Below are 15,437 nucleotides of genomic sequence, written 5' to 3'. Positions count from 1 at the left end.
GTGAACTCAATTATTTGATTTGAATTAATTACCTCCGCGAAATTCAAATCCTGCCTCTCTTTAGATCAGCGGTTCTCAACCTTATAAAGCCAGCGAGTTACAAGTTAAAAAATTTGTCACGGCGCCCGAGCCCTAATCTAGCTAGGTACTTGTAATGTAGGCAGATATGTGCAAAAAGTAAAACAACCTCGTTATGAAAATAATAAACAATAAACATTAACATAAATTTAAGAAAACTAAAACTATCCTAACAATGAGATGGCTAAGCTTGGGTATCTCCACACAATTTTTCAAACTGTGGGGTCAAGCCGCCGAAATTTACCCGGCTAAGTTTGTTGCGGGCTCTTCTTGGCCCAGCGTTTATCGTAGGTTAAAGGTTTAAGTTGGCGATCGAAGTTATCACCATCCCCTTTTAATTATGTAAACATATTATATATGTGAACGCTTCATTAGTGCCTGTATTAGACCTACATGAATAAAAAAAATTGAATTTAAAGTTGAATTTGAAATTTGACATCGCTGCACAAAGACTATTGAAAAATACTTCTTTGAAGTACGGCTCGCTGCGCACCTCTGTACTTTCTACGGCAGTTTGGAAGCCCTGCTTGCTGATAATTGTGTCTGATTTTGTTTTGTATATGTGAGAATAATGAACAACAATAAATACCCCAGTACGTCAAATTCAGTATTACATAATCAGTAACATACTCGGTATAAATTCCGCCTATTTACAAAATTTGGTACCATAAAATGCAAGTAGATTCATTCCTTGCCATTTATATTATGATGAGGCGAGCTCCGGATCCCTTCTCTATATTCTCACCAAACTTACATACATCTATCCGCCCGTTGTATTTGGAGTATCTTGCGGATTTACTACATGAGTCATTTAAGTTCACTCCTGAAGCCTAGTCTAGTAATCTTCGATAGATCGATATATTCTAAACATTTTGTCAACATCGTTTTTGCTGCTAAGCTGTATAAAGGTACTTTTTTTAATTATGCGGAATAGCATTTTTTCGGGATACAAATTACTACTAGTATATTACAAAATATCTTCCAAGATGAAAGCAATACTTATTGCGATAGTTTGTCTATTTGTTTACTATCTGTTTGTGCCATTTTTCATCAAAGTTTTTTCTGTCTGTGCCAGGTTTTTTCGATTTTGATGAAAAATGGCATAAACACGTAGCAAAAAAATAGACAAACTATCGCAATAAGTATTAGTTAGTCGCAAATAACTCCGACACGATTATTCGCGATTAAAAACTACTAACCTTCTATGGTTTCATTTCACCTATTATTTATACTTTTAATCGTTCATATTTAAATTTAATTGACTGCCAATAATCGAGGGATGAGATGTAACAAAAACAATATCTATTATGTTGGGTAAGCAACGCTTATTGAAGTAAGTAAAGGCATGGGTATTGAAAGTGAATTTTGCGTACGTCGGTTTTAGCTTCCATCACTAACATCAAATGGTGGGCGTATGTGTATATAATATTAAGTAAGGTAAAGTCTTAAATAAGTAAGTACCGCTGTCTGCTACGGAGTTCTGTCCTCTATCTCCAATGATATAATGGACTAAACTAATAGTACAATTATTCCAATTAAAAAAAACATGACAAGGTTATGTTTCAAAATCGATATAAACTTTCAAATCCCATCCCGAGGGAAATCCATTCTGTATAAAAATAGCTTAAGCCCGGAGCATCAACAGCCATATAAGTAGACAAAGTGGTACTAAAATCCTTTATTGTCTGTAGACTTACGATTATTCAATTGCTAGAATAGATAGGCTGAAAGGAGAACATGCTAGGTTGTCAAAAGCGTTTTAGTGGATAAATAAGAAAAAAGTTTAAATCGAAGATTGAGCAAATGTGACATATAACAATACAGTTATCAAAAATAACCTGTGTTTTCAATTGTAAAATTCATCTTCCATAATAATTACTTCGTACATGTTACAGCTGTGAATTAATATTATGGTCGGTGGCTTTATGTAACTATTGTTTACACTTCGAGCTGTATTACATTGAACAATAACATACTTGTACATCTATGTTAGATACAAACTTCAGGGAAGTCATGTTAAGATTATAAATCAAGTCTAGCAACAATAGTAGTAAATTAGGTGTATTGTCAACTGTTGTATAGTGATGAAGTAAAAAGGAACTTGTAGGAATCCTTAAAACTTACCTTGAGATAAAAATAGCGTGATCACTATCACAAAATGAGTCTATTTTATTAAAGCTGAGTGAGTGCAGGCTCTAATCTTAACAAAATAAATATACTACGACAATACATCGCCATCTAGCGTCAAAGTAAGCATAGCTTGTGTTGAGAGCTTGTGGGCGCTAAGATGGATATTTTTATGAATAATATAGGTATATAAATACTAAGAATATACAGATTAACACTCAGACACTGAAAAACATTCATGCTCATGATACAAACAATTTCCATTAGTGGGAGTCGAACCCACGGCCTTGGACGCAAAAAGCAGGGTAGCTGCAAACTATACCAATCGGTGACATAATACATTAGTTTGTTAAGAAAATACAATATTAAATTGTTAACCTACCTTTTCGATCTTGGTTTTTTTATTAGAACTTCAAAACGTTCAGAAATCTTTACTTACTTTCAAAATAAAACTAGAAGAAAATCTGTTTAGATTTTCTTTGAAGAAAACGAAATTATATTTTATGAAGCCAATGCAGCATTCTCATACCGTAAACTTTAAAAGAGGAATTGGCTCCTATAAGTTTTGAAAACTTCAAAGAAAGTTCTAGAAACATCCTGTAAGTCTTATTTGATGAAAAATAACTTTTGTAAAACTGATAATGGAGTTTTAAAAGTTCAAATTGCTCGTATGTGTTTTAAACCCTTGGTAAAAATGCATACATAAAACAAGGAATCCTTATTTATTGAGAAGCCAAAGTCGGTTGTAAACGCTTGTATATTAGCTCACTACAATTAGATATTGCTGTGAAAATTACCGCAATCAGGACTCTAAGGACCTGTCGGGTAGTTGGCCGTTGATCCGTCAATTTCTTATGTAATAACGACATCACCAGAGAATTTCACTGCTGTCGGTGCGAAAAAGTGAATTTTAAGTTGAATAAATCGGTTAATTCTTATTAGTTGAGTAAAATTTAACTAGAAGTATATTAATTCATCCAATTAAAAGAAAGGAACCGAAACCATAGACAAAATGATTCTGCTTCTAGGATTAAAGATCGCAAACGGTTTGATTTTTGTTCTAGTACCTATCCAGGCACTGCTTGTCACTGCGTATTTTCAATAACAACTCGAACTCGACTCGAAGAGTATATCAGTAAACAATAGTGTAACAAATTTTTCCCACAAAACCCATCGTCTTAATGTTCCCTATTTAATTAGTACTATCCGGTGCTGGTGAATTTCACAACTAAATTAAAGTGCGAGGTCAAATGATGTTTATTTGCACACATCGTACAGTTGACTTGTGTGTTTAGTACAGTTGCTGGAACTCACATAACACAATATACAAATATAATGACGAGTATTTCACCAACTAAAATATGACATTTAACGCTGCAGTGAATAGTAGGTAAATATTGGAAGGAAAACTGAAGAAATTGAGATGTCGAATTAAATTTGATAAAACGCAGCGAAAGTATAGAAGCCTTTAATCTATTCCATGAATGCAAAGACATCCGAGTACGAAGCAAAATGTAAAACTTCACTATTATTCAATGAACATCAGAGTTGTAATCAGCAACAAACGAAAAAATCTTTACGGCATTATTAATTATTTCATTAATTTTAAAAGCAAAATCAAATCGATATTCCGGAATATATTTTGTGTATGCTTAGTTGCGATACTATTTCCAGTAGATGTTGACGTTAGAAACACACACACACACGTATTCAAACACACATATACACATACGCATACAGACACACGAATACACACACACACTCGCACACGTCTCACGCATCGCCGACATGCAATAATATACCCACAGTTATTTAACATAATTTGCAACTATAATCGCGAATAAAAAAAATTCAGGCAGGGGCAGGGCTATAGTAGTGTTTTATCAGTATATTTTCATATAAAATATTTAAAACCATTGATATTGTTTGTTTATAAACCCAACCAGATCGTTTACCTCTCAGTATAAAAGTTAATGCGAATAAGTAATTGAAATACAAAATGGAGACACTAATTTTCGAACACATTACCCAAAATGGTTATTGCTAAAGTCAAATTATAAATTCAATTGAATAAGGCTATTATTGTTTAGTACATGTCTCTAACTCCGATTACTGTCCTTTATAACACCTTTGAAAATAATTTTGTGCTCGGAGACCAAATAATGCTGCTATTTTGTAAGCGGGTATAGCAATACCAGCCTACAGTTTGATAGGCTGTTTTGTTGGAATGAGTTTTCCAAATATTACCAGCACCAGATGATATCTTAGTAAACAAATTATTTAAATATCTTTAAACGTGGCCCACGTTACATTAAATAAGAAATGCTAATTAGGAAAAATAATTAAGTGAGATTTTTGGCTAAGAAACATTGTTCAGTCCAACTATTTTCAATATACAATATATCGCTAATCTATAGATTTATTAATTAGATACGTTTTTATTGTCAAAAAATATATGTACAATTTTTAAAAAATAACCATTTATCAACAATACAAGGTAAAATGAAGAAAACGGACGTTTATTAATAGATAAAATTTTTAGTATACAACATTTTCGGCGAGAAATCAAAATGAAATTCTAAATTCATAATTATTTATGCCAATACTACTTATTACTCTACTTTATTTACAAAACAAAATAATTATCAAATGTAAAATAAACATAATATGATATTCATGCATCCCTATATCAATTTAACGTAAAGTTTTAGTTAAATATTAAAAAGTATAGAAACGCATGCATAAAGTGTTGTCCAATTAGGTTATAAAACAGTTGAGTACGTTAACAGTATATTTTGAATTTTAACTCCATGCACTAACTATGCATCTATCTTTTCAACCAGTGTTGCGTTATATTATCTGTTGGCATCGAAATAAGTTTTGAAAAGCAATTTTAGTTCAAACTCTTTATATGATAACGGTATTTGTGATTTATTTCAGGATTTTCCTTGTCTAGAAAATGAAAATAAGTAAGAAAATTATTGCCAACAGGATTCAAGAAACTTTTTGTTATAAATGCGATTGTACCTATCTAATATGGAAAATCATCATGTCGCAGTGTTTTTAACAAAACTCCTCCGAAATAGTGTTTATTCTATTTGTCTGAGAATAAGACGTAAACTAATTTTTAGTACGTGATCAGGGTGGTCTAACAAGTACGGCTACATTGCATTCTAAGTTGATCTTAAGTTAAGTTGATGCGAGCTGTTAGCGAGCGCGATAAAGAAGCAGAGAGTGTAGTAAGTAATTTACCATACCTACCTGTTTAATATGACTATTAGCATCGCAGTTGCGAGTAAAAAAAAAGGCTGAACAAATTATTGAAGTAATTTTTTTTATTTTTGTTTAATTAATAGTAAGAAAAATTCAAAATTCATAATTCATTTATTTCAAGCAGATTTGAGTCAAGTCTGTCTGTTTTTAGTGACCGATGGGGTCACTAAAAACAGACAGACAGGTTCAGAAGGCAAACTCCACTGAGAAGAAGCCGGAAGGAAACTCAGCAGTTTCTCTTTTCCAACATCAATATTTTACTATCATTTTTCTATGTTGCGGAAGATGGGTATGGACGTGATTTCTTCTGAGAAACCATGTCAGCGAGATAGATATTCATCATAAGTAAGTGTACAAGTACATATAAAAAAATAACTCTATATTTTTAGTTCTCCAATATCTTATATATCTTGATTTATTCAACTTCCGACTTCAAGGATCAATTGCTCTTCTACCCTCATAACTAATATTAATAAAAGAAACCTTAAAAATAAGTTACAAATTGATACAACGGTTGCTATCAAATTATACAGCAAAACAAAATTTGGTTTACCAGCTGAAATTCAGTTTATATTTTGGCTTCATATTTTATTACTTTACTCTGAAATGTCTGTAAATATCTGTAAATATAGTAACATTACAGTGATATTATGAAATCAGTTTGGATATCACCCTAAACCAGATCAATTAGGGTTGCCACTCTTACACTAGGTACCTACTTACCTTACTCACTTATTTAATTTAAACGACAAATAGATAAACTTAGCTAACGTGATAAAATAATATTGTATGTTATGGTATTTATAAATAAGAGCTACAATTCTGAAGTCTTAAGAAAAATTTATTTGAGTGGGTAAACAATACATAGTTCTTATGGCATACCTACGTCCCTAAAATAAAGATTATAATTCTGAAACAAAAGCATCAACAATATTATATTAAAATAATACTGCTTTAAGGTATGGTAGTATCCCCAGACACTTCATAGGTTTATTGGTAAGGTAAAATCTTATCTATGAATTAACCCATCAGTCTCGTGTTTACAGAGTTATGTTGTCACCCTATTGTGTACCTAGATTCTCACATAAATAAGTGGCAAGTGAGGATAGCTGTGGCCAGATTTATTACCGCAGGAATGTTATATAATACCGTTGTTTCAGTTTGATAGCTTGACATTTGTGGGCTTTACTAAGTTATCGGACCCTCGTCAAAATGGGAACAATAACTTGTAGTCGTATGATACATTATTGATACTATCTTTAAATTGAGTACATTAGGGTTCAAATTTAGGTATTTAGAACTTGCTCCTTCCTTCATTCATCTTCTTAGATTGCAAAAACTTTCTTCACAGGGATAATAAATTGAGGGGTACTTTAAAATCTACGTGATTCGTGCCTATGGGCCTGATAAGTATACTTAGTTACTCAGTGGGTGATGGAGAGCGTCCCGTAGAAGTACTTACGTCTTACGTGATCAAATCTGAAATGAGATCGGGGGCTTTAACCAGTTTAATCAACATGGCTTACCAGGGCTCCTAGTCTGCTAATTTACATGATTTCTCATAATGACAAACAACTATGCAACTACGTCAGTATAATTCCGTTACCATTATGCCAAATGTTCTACTACTTACTACTAAAATAAAAGTGGTTAAAAATATCATAGAAATCCTAAAAATATTACAATTGGAAATGCGACGTAATAACAATAAAAAGTCGAAATAAATATACTTCATCTTTCAGTTGCGATGCTGAAATGGGAATATATATATGCTCATAGCATGGACAATAGATTTATTCTAGAATCCTGTTGTGCTGGAAAGATTACTTAGCACTACAAGCGCAAGGTTCTTAGCCCGATATCTACTCAGTGGACATACATAACATTTCTTTGTTTATAAAGTTAAGAAGTCTTTATAATATATATATATATATATATATATATAAATATATATATATATACTAGCTGACCCGTGGAACTTCATTGCACCAAATCGGTTATTACCGGAAAACACAAATAAAATGACATTTTCTAAAAATGAATCCTAACTAGATCGATTTATCGCCCCCGAAACCCATATACTAAAAAAATTCATGAAAATCGTTGTTGCCGATTCCGAGATTCCAATTATATATATACAAGAATTGCTCGTTTAAAGATATAAGATTTATATATATATATATATATATATATACATTTTTTACCTCAAAGTATGAGTGTATTGTGTTGGCTGATTTTTAGGGTTGGTTGTTTTGGTTTAAAATTAGCCAAGAAGGCTCAAATGGGCTCCCAGTGCACCATTCCGTAAAGAAGTAATACGCTTCAGTGTAAACGATATTTGAACGCTTCACGTAGTATGTCGACGTTCAAGAGATCATATGTGCTATCCTGCACAGCTTCCTAATGACCAAAAGACTGATAGATAGATACATATGCCTGCCTTTATAGCACTTTTTTAGGAACGATTACACTAGGAAATGGCTAAAATAACATTCGAGCTGTAGCCAATTAATAACCACCATATTGGATAGAAGCGGCGTTACTTAGCGGAAATCCATGATATATTATGAAAATTAAGCTTAATTTGTAATACTCTGCGAAAAGCAGGAGAATTCGTATGTTGTAATTTATAATTTCTTCAATCCTCATACTCCACACATTGAGGTAACATTGCCGAAGATCTGTTTGGTGTGGAGTATAAGGATTGAAGAAATGATATATTACATAATACAGATTCTCCTGCTTTTAGTAAATTAAGCTTAATTTTCATAGTAATTTTCATAATAACCACCATTTGTGACGTAAAGAATTACAGCTCACGCAAAATTACGATGGTTATAGACGCAGTTTTTTTGTCACTATATCAAGAAAATGTTTATTATCCAGTAACAGAGGTCTCAAAGTCTCAACGCAAACGCCACAAATACTACTACAAAATAATCGAATACTAACGACGCTACAGGGTTTGAGCAAGTTCTACAGCTGCGAAAGTCATTTTGATTGCCGATTTTTTTCCCTCTTTATTGCACAACCAAACACGGCAAAAAGCGTAACCTCAGACGAGCGAGAAAAGATTGTGGGTGTGGCAAAGACAACTTATGATAATAAAAAGTAAAATTTGTGGAACCTTTTATTGAGAAACCGCGGAACCCTGCCTTATGCGTGTACCACGCACTTGATCACTATTAGTAGTGTAGTTATCTTAGCACGTACGAGTGATCCTCCACAATACATTTCGCCACATCATTGAGTACGACGCCGTTTGCGCTCATGATAAACGATTTTGTAGTTGCTCAGATGTCTTCATAAGAATAGATGCGTTACTGTATGCGAACATTGGTTTTCTAAAATTGGTAACTCTCGGAATTATACTCGGTTGCATTCCGACCAGTGTCGAGGCTATACGCTACTGTCAAGATATCAGCGGTTTACCTGGTGTTTAGTGATTACTCTCATTAATGAACAACAGAACGAGAGTAATTATTGCCAATGTGTTCCCGGCTTTTAAGGGATAGACAACCTGGAAAACTGAGCGTAAAAATCAGCTTCAAGCAGGTGAAAGTTGGTGCCCCTATCTACATGTGCTTTGCACAATAAACGGATACGAAAGGGAAAATGCTCAATTTTATACTGCACATAAATCAATAAAAAAGTTATGTGTCATAATTATTGTCTATTGAATTTACGTGAAACAGAGAGATAATAATTGAAGGGCAGCGACCTTCATCTCCAATTTTAGGTAAGGTGGTAAGCAGATTGTTAGGCCGTGTGCTTATCATGGTAATACAAATGTTTTCCCATTTAAAATATTTTAGGCCTGCTGTTTGTAGCACAGAATTTTAAACTTTACTTTGGGCCACAAAATACATACAATGGTGTGTGCGCCGTCTATTTATAAATTGTTTATGACAATAATCCACATAATGAGGCTTTTAGTTGTATCGTCTTAATAATTCATCCATTATTTAACCCTGATTGAAGATTACAATTTAGTTATTTAATGTTATAAACTAGACACGGGACTTCAGTCGCACCTAATTTTTTGTTCTACTCTTATTTCTCAGTATAATGTAGCATAGAGCACACCGCTATCTATATCCTCATCATCATCATCATCACTAACCCATTACCAGCCCACTACAGGGCACGGGTCTCCTCTCAGAGTGAGAAGGCTTCAGGCCGTAGTCTACCACGCTAGCCAAGTGCGTATTGATAGACTTCACACGCCGTTGACAACATTATGGAGAGAACTCTCAGGCATGTAGGTTTCCTCGCGATATTTCCTTCACCGATATTTAAATTGCTTAAATTATACGAACATAACTCCGAAATGTCAGTGGTGCGTAATGCGTGTCGGGGCTCGACTTCTGTCTCCACTTAAAGGAAAGCCGAAGCCTTACCCACTAGGCTATCACCGCTTCAGCGCTATCTATATGCCCGACTGAAAAGGCTCGTTGATACGGCCAGTGTTTTCCGTGTAGAAATAGTCTAAGATAGACTTTGGTAGGTATGTGGTAGGTACTGATAAGGGCTAGGTATGGGTTTAAAATAACTGCCATATACCCCTTAGAGGTAAGCATGATACCATCTTAGACTTAATCAATTGCAAGTTGCAACAGAAAGAGACTTCTTTATCAAGTATTTTTCTAAATATTTGTAAAAGTAGGTAATGGACTGACTTTCAGAGTCAAAGTAAAAAAGTAAACATAATATTTAAGGAAGGAACGTACGCTAAATAGAAGCTTTCGTATGCATGACACGTTAATCTTTCTCGAAGTGAATTTGTTCGATCTCCTCACATCCGCCCCGAATAGATAAATCAGTTTCGATCACTTCTGCTATGACATGGATAGAATATTAAATTTATGTATGTATTGATCCATATTTAAATTATTAGAGACACAAATTGTGCATTTTTTGCGCTCAGGAAACGAGCATACGACGAATGTTCCTTTTAAAAGAGATTCAGTGGCAGATAACCCTAGCAAACATTAACAAATTCACGTGTCGATGTATCATTTGTATCGTTACAAATACACGTATAAATCTATATCATCGCTCTTTGGACACAAATTTTAAACTGTGTATAAAACTCCTTTTTTGGATTGTTGGCGATAATTTTTGGGCGTGTACGGCGCTGTAATCATGCGAAGATTATACACCCTATGCATAATCCTTTAGTATTTTTCCAACTTGCTTTTTCCCTACGCCACATGTGCGTGGGGCTCTTAAGGATTGTACGTAACCCAACCGAGTCGTTCTCATTTCTTGTTTGTAGGCTTTCATTACCAGAATAGTATAAATTAATCCTGCAACTTTGCCCATCAATCAAAACTTCATGTTCGTTTCAGTATGTAAGTACCTACCGACATACATAATTGTTTAATATTTTCTCTCTTTTCTTCTGTGATTGTATGGCTCCAACCATAATTTAATACAATCTAGTTAGTAAAAGTGACACTGCTGCTGCACTACGGTAATTGAATCCGCAAATAATTAGTATCTTAAATGTTTAAATGTTTAAAACGGGGTTTGGAAGATTGTATGAGAGTCATAGCAATCTCATGCAACCTTCATTTTCAGCAGATTCTAATGCCCTAAATCATTAATTTTTACTTTAGAATCAAGAGTTTTTAAAATAAGGGTTAGATTAAGAGATACAAGTTTTCAGCAGTTTCTAATGTCCAAAATCATTAAGACAATAGAATCAAGAGTTTTTTGAAATAAGGTCTAGATTAAGAGATACAAGTTCTCAGCAGATTCCGATGACCCAAATCATTAGGACAGTAGAATCAAGAGTTTTTTGAAATAAGATTTAGATTAAGAAACACACGTTTTCAGCAGATTCTAATATCCTAAATTATTAGGACATTATCAATACCTAGTTTTTAAAATAAGGTTCAGATTACGAGATGCAAGTTTATGTGGTAAAATATAGGTCATAGGCACCCCGCTAGTTTAAATAATTATTGGAATTTAGGAAAAATACGAAATATTACTAGATGTTATAAAAGAATCTCTTATGTAAATAGTTTTTTATTTTAAGTAACAATAATCCTGCACGGGCTAAATTAATTCTGGGCGCGAAAATAAAAAAGCAATGGCTGCAACCATCTACAACATAATAACACGTCCAAGTGACATTCGATGCAGCAATTCCATTCGACAACGTGGCAACTTGAAACTCTGCCAAGTGTTTTCAATAAAGACTATCAGTTACTATTTAGATATACTCGTACCAATACAAGTATATATAACTCAATGAAACTGGAAATCTATGTGCCCAGCATAACGAGCATACCTAATTAGCAGAATTATTGAATACGAAACTAGTCAGTCGGGTTTGGTTGAACTGCTGACTAATTGATATTTATAATCTTGCTAATTATGAATATTTCTCGACGACTTCCCCGGCGCAACGGTGAGCGCTGTGAATATAAGTAGGAGGTCCCTGGTTCGATCCTATCAGGGGCAATTTAGGAATTTTATAATTTCTAACTTTTCTCTGGTCTGGTCTGTCTGATCTGTTTCAGAAATGTCTGAATATGATTTTATTGCTGTATCACAATTAAACGATCATTCAACTTTGAATTACTTATACGAGCAAGATTTAACGTTAACGAAATTTTAATATTTTCCTACTGAATTAAAAAGAATCACGCAATAGGAATACGCAAGTATCTTGACATAAATCGGTTTAGGTAAAATAGTGAAAGCTGGACATAAACAAATGTTGGATTGAGAATCCTTTTTATTAAATCCATAATCTAAAATACTATTACAAGTGCGAAGTGTGTTGGTTGTTTGTTAAGTATTGTTCCTTTTGGCACTCATTTTGACAAAATTGGTCAAAGCATCCTGGAAACTGACATAGGATAATTTATAGCTAGGAAAAATTCAAGATTCTTAATAAAACCGAAATAAACTCAGATGAGGACACAAGCAACAGCAAGTTTTATAAAAATCGGGTAGTTACAGAAATACGAGCCATACAACTTAACCTTCAATTATCCTTAAAATATTAAACCACTCACATAATGTTGCATTTTGCGGCGTAATGTAGCGTACACGGGTAGATTTATTGAATAAACTCGACGTGATAAATTGTGGCGTGACTCGCTTGATTTCCCCTGAACTTTTAGTGGTCACATCGCGTATATTTCTTACATTTTAAATATTTTAACTAATTGCGCCTCAGGGGCAAAAGATCTCTTTACAACCATAAATGCTTAATCCCCACGTTTACCTTTATAACTTTAACACAAAACAAAATTATTTATTTCGTTATGTTGGCATGTGAAATATAAGTAAATAATCTGAATATTGACGACGATCATTGATACCTACCAACTATTTGGTACTTATCCGATATTTACGAAAATAGCAAACGAAGTATTTTTTTATTTTTTTATTTTAAGAATTGTAGTAAAGTCTATAATACAATTTTTAACATAACATAACGAATTGTCACTAGCCAATTTTCAACCATTTTTCGTCTAAAACGAATGGAATGGACACAATTATCATAGGATATAAAATGAAATGTGTCCACTCTTTCCCCTGATATACTTAGACACATGGCTTATACTGACCATAAAAGCTGATTGGATTATCTAGTAAATGGGTATGGTCATAAACATGAAAACATAATATCATAGTTTTCGGAATCGGGGCATATATACAATTATCTAATAGAGGCTTGAATGCAGTATTACATAACTTATTAAATTAATAATAATAAATAAATATACTACGACAATACACACACCGCCATCTAGCCAAAAGTAAGCGTAGCTTGTGTTATGTGTACTAGGATAGCTGATTAATATTTTTATGAATATAATACACATAAATACTTATAATATACAGATAAACACCCAGACACTGAAAAACATTCATGTTCATCACACAAGCATTTTCCAGTTGTGGGAATCGAACCCACGGCCTTGGACTCAGAAAGCAGGGTCGCTGCCCACTGCGCCAACCGGCCGTCAAATTAATTAAGCAATCTATTGCCAAAAAATTACTTGATGATAGTTTTAAAGTCTGTAACTCTATCGTTATAAACCTGCACTTGTTATGATAAGCTATCTTGTGTCATATGTAAAAGGTAAGCCTAGAATATCTTTAATTCAACACTTCGTACCGTCGACCCTACTCAAAACGATCGCATAAATAGCTATTCATGTCCCAGCCTGTTTTACCCTACATAAATGAAATAACAAAGGGCCCGTTAAAGAATTTACGCTAACAAACCACTGCATTCATTCAATTATGTCGAGGACACTGAAAAATTTTGCGCAACAAATAACTTTGGCACGTAACAAGGGAAATCACTCGTAAAACTTTTATAACGTTTGCTTCGAGCGAAATTTTTCATGTTTTGTATTTAAATGCGACATTCACTATACGCTTCCGAACCCAGCAGACAACTGCATCCGAACCAGGATTAATCTAACGAAACCGTTATACTCGTCAAAGATGTATTCACAACTTCCGGAAAAATCGGCTTCAATGTTTTGAAATTTTAATAGTTGTTACACTTATAATGTATTTAAACTAAGTATGCATAAGTTTTGAGAGTTTATATCGACGATGTCAATGGGTGGTACCAAATATCGGATGATGCTGATATAGCATGCGCCTTTCAGAGGGTTCGCTACAAAACTGAATGTCCAATTGCATGAAAGAAAATTATGAAAAAGGTTGTAAAATCTGTAAGCCAAAATTGACGGGCATTGGCCTGGACCTTAAGATACCTCACAATTCTAGATAGACCGTAACTAATTACACGGTTAGTGCCGTACTCGTACATACATGCCAAATTTATCGGCCTGTGAATGGGGGTCCTTATTAAAGGAAGTTGTCATTTTTGCATATTAAAGGTGTTACCAAATTTATCGTTATGTAATATTCCAAAATTTTATATTGAAATTTCCTATTTCTATACAATTTCAGATGATTTCGCAGTCGTTGGGCGGTGGGCCCTCCTGATAAAAATATTATTATAATAGAAATATTATTATGTTTAAAACTTAAAAAAAATGCTTTTAATAGACCCTGTGTCCACTATCTAATAGTTTATAAAGACACATCCAACGATCCCTAATGCAAATTGCTGAACCTAATACTGTAAATCTTTATTGGACAACTATGACTTAATTTTAGGTTCTACACCATTGTTAAGTGAAATAAAATATATACCAATAATCAAAGAACAAAGTAGGTCTGACAGACGTGGTTGCCGGTTTTATTACATATTATGGAGTTAAGCTTTTTTATTGAAACAAATCCAAACCACGGAGCTAATGTTTAGTTAAGGAGTTATTATCCACCACCCTAAGCCGCCTTAAGTCTACCTTATTAGAGCTTGTACACCAATTAAGGCTTTTGTCTAGAAAAATGTAGTAAAATAGTAGAAAGTAACAGTAGTAGAGCTTTTTGCGACAGATCTCGCCTGGGGAGGTACTACCACCATGCTTATTTCTGCCGCTAAGCGTTGTTGCAATGCTTTTTTCCGGTCTGAAAGACGCGATTTCCGGTGTGATATTACAGAAACATGAGTCTTCAAACCTACGAGTTAGGTTGATAAGACACAGAGCGGCACGTGGCAGGACGTGTTCGTTCGTGTGTTTCGTGCCCAGTGAAGTGATTTTCTAGTTTAAGGCGATGGCTTTACACTTACCATACCATCCATCCATCCATCTGCTTATTCCATAAATAACGGAGAATGTAGATAAGGAAATATAGATAAGCTATTTTCATCCTGGTCTAACAAAATATAAACCTTTCCTGTTTAAAAATTGGATGGTCATTTAAAAAGTGCAAGATGACTTGACAAAAAATAAAAACCGATTTAACAAGCATTCGGAACGTGTTAATATTATTTTACACAAACCCGACCCAAAAGGATAGGCACTTTTAACATCATATTATATTACTGAACCTGCCTGTACTAC

The sequence above is a fragment of the Pararge aegeria genome, chromosome 15 (assembly GCF_905163445.1).
Source record: "Pararge aegeria chromosome 15, ilParAegt1.1, whole genome shotgun sequence".
Classification (NCBI taxonomy): domain Eukaryota; kingdom Metazoa; phylum Arthropoda; class Insecta; order Lepidoptera; family Nymphalidae; genus Pararge; species Pararge aegeria.
The sequence above is the reverse complement of the archived record's forward strand: the minus strand, read 5'-3'. Positions refer to the sequence as shown.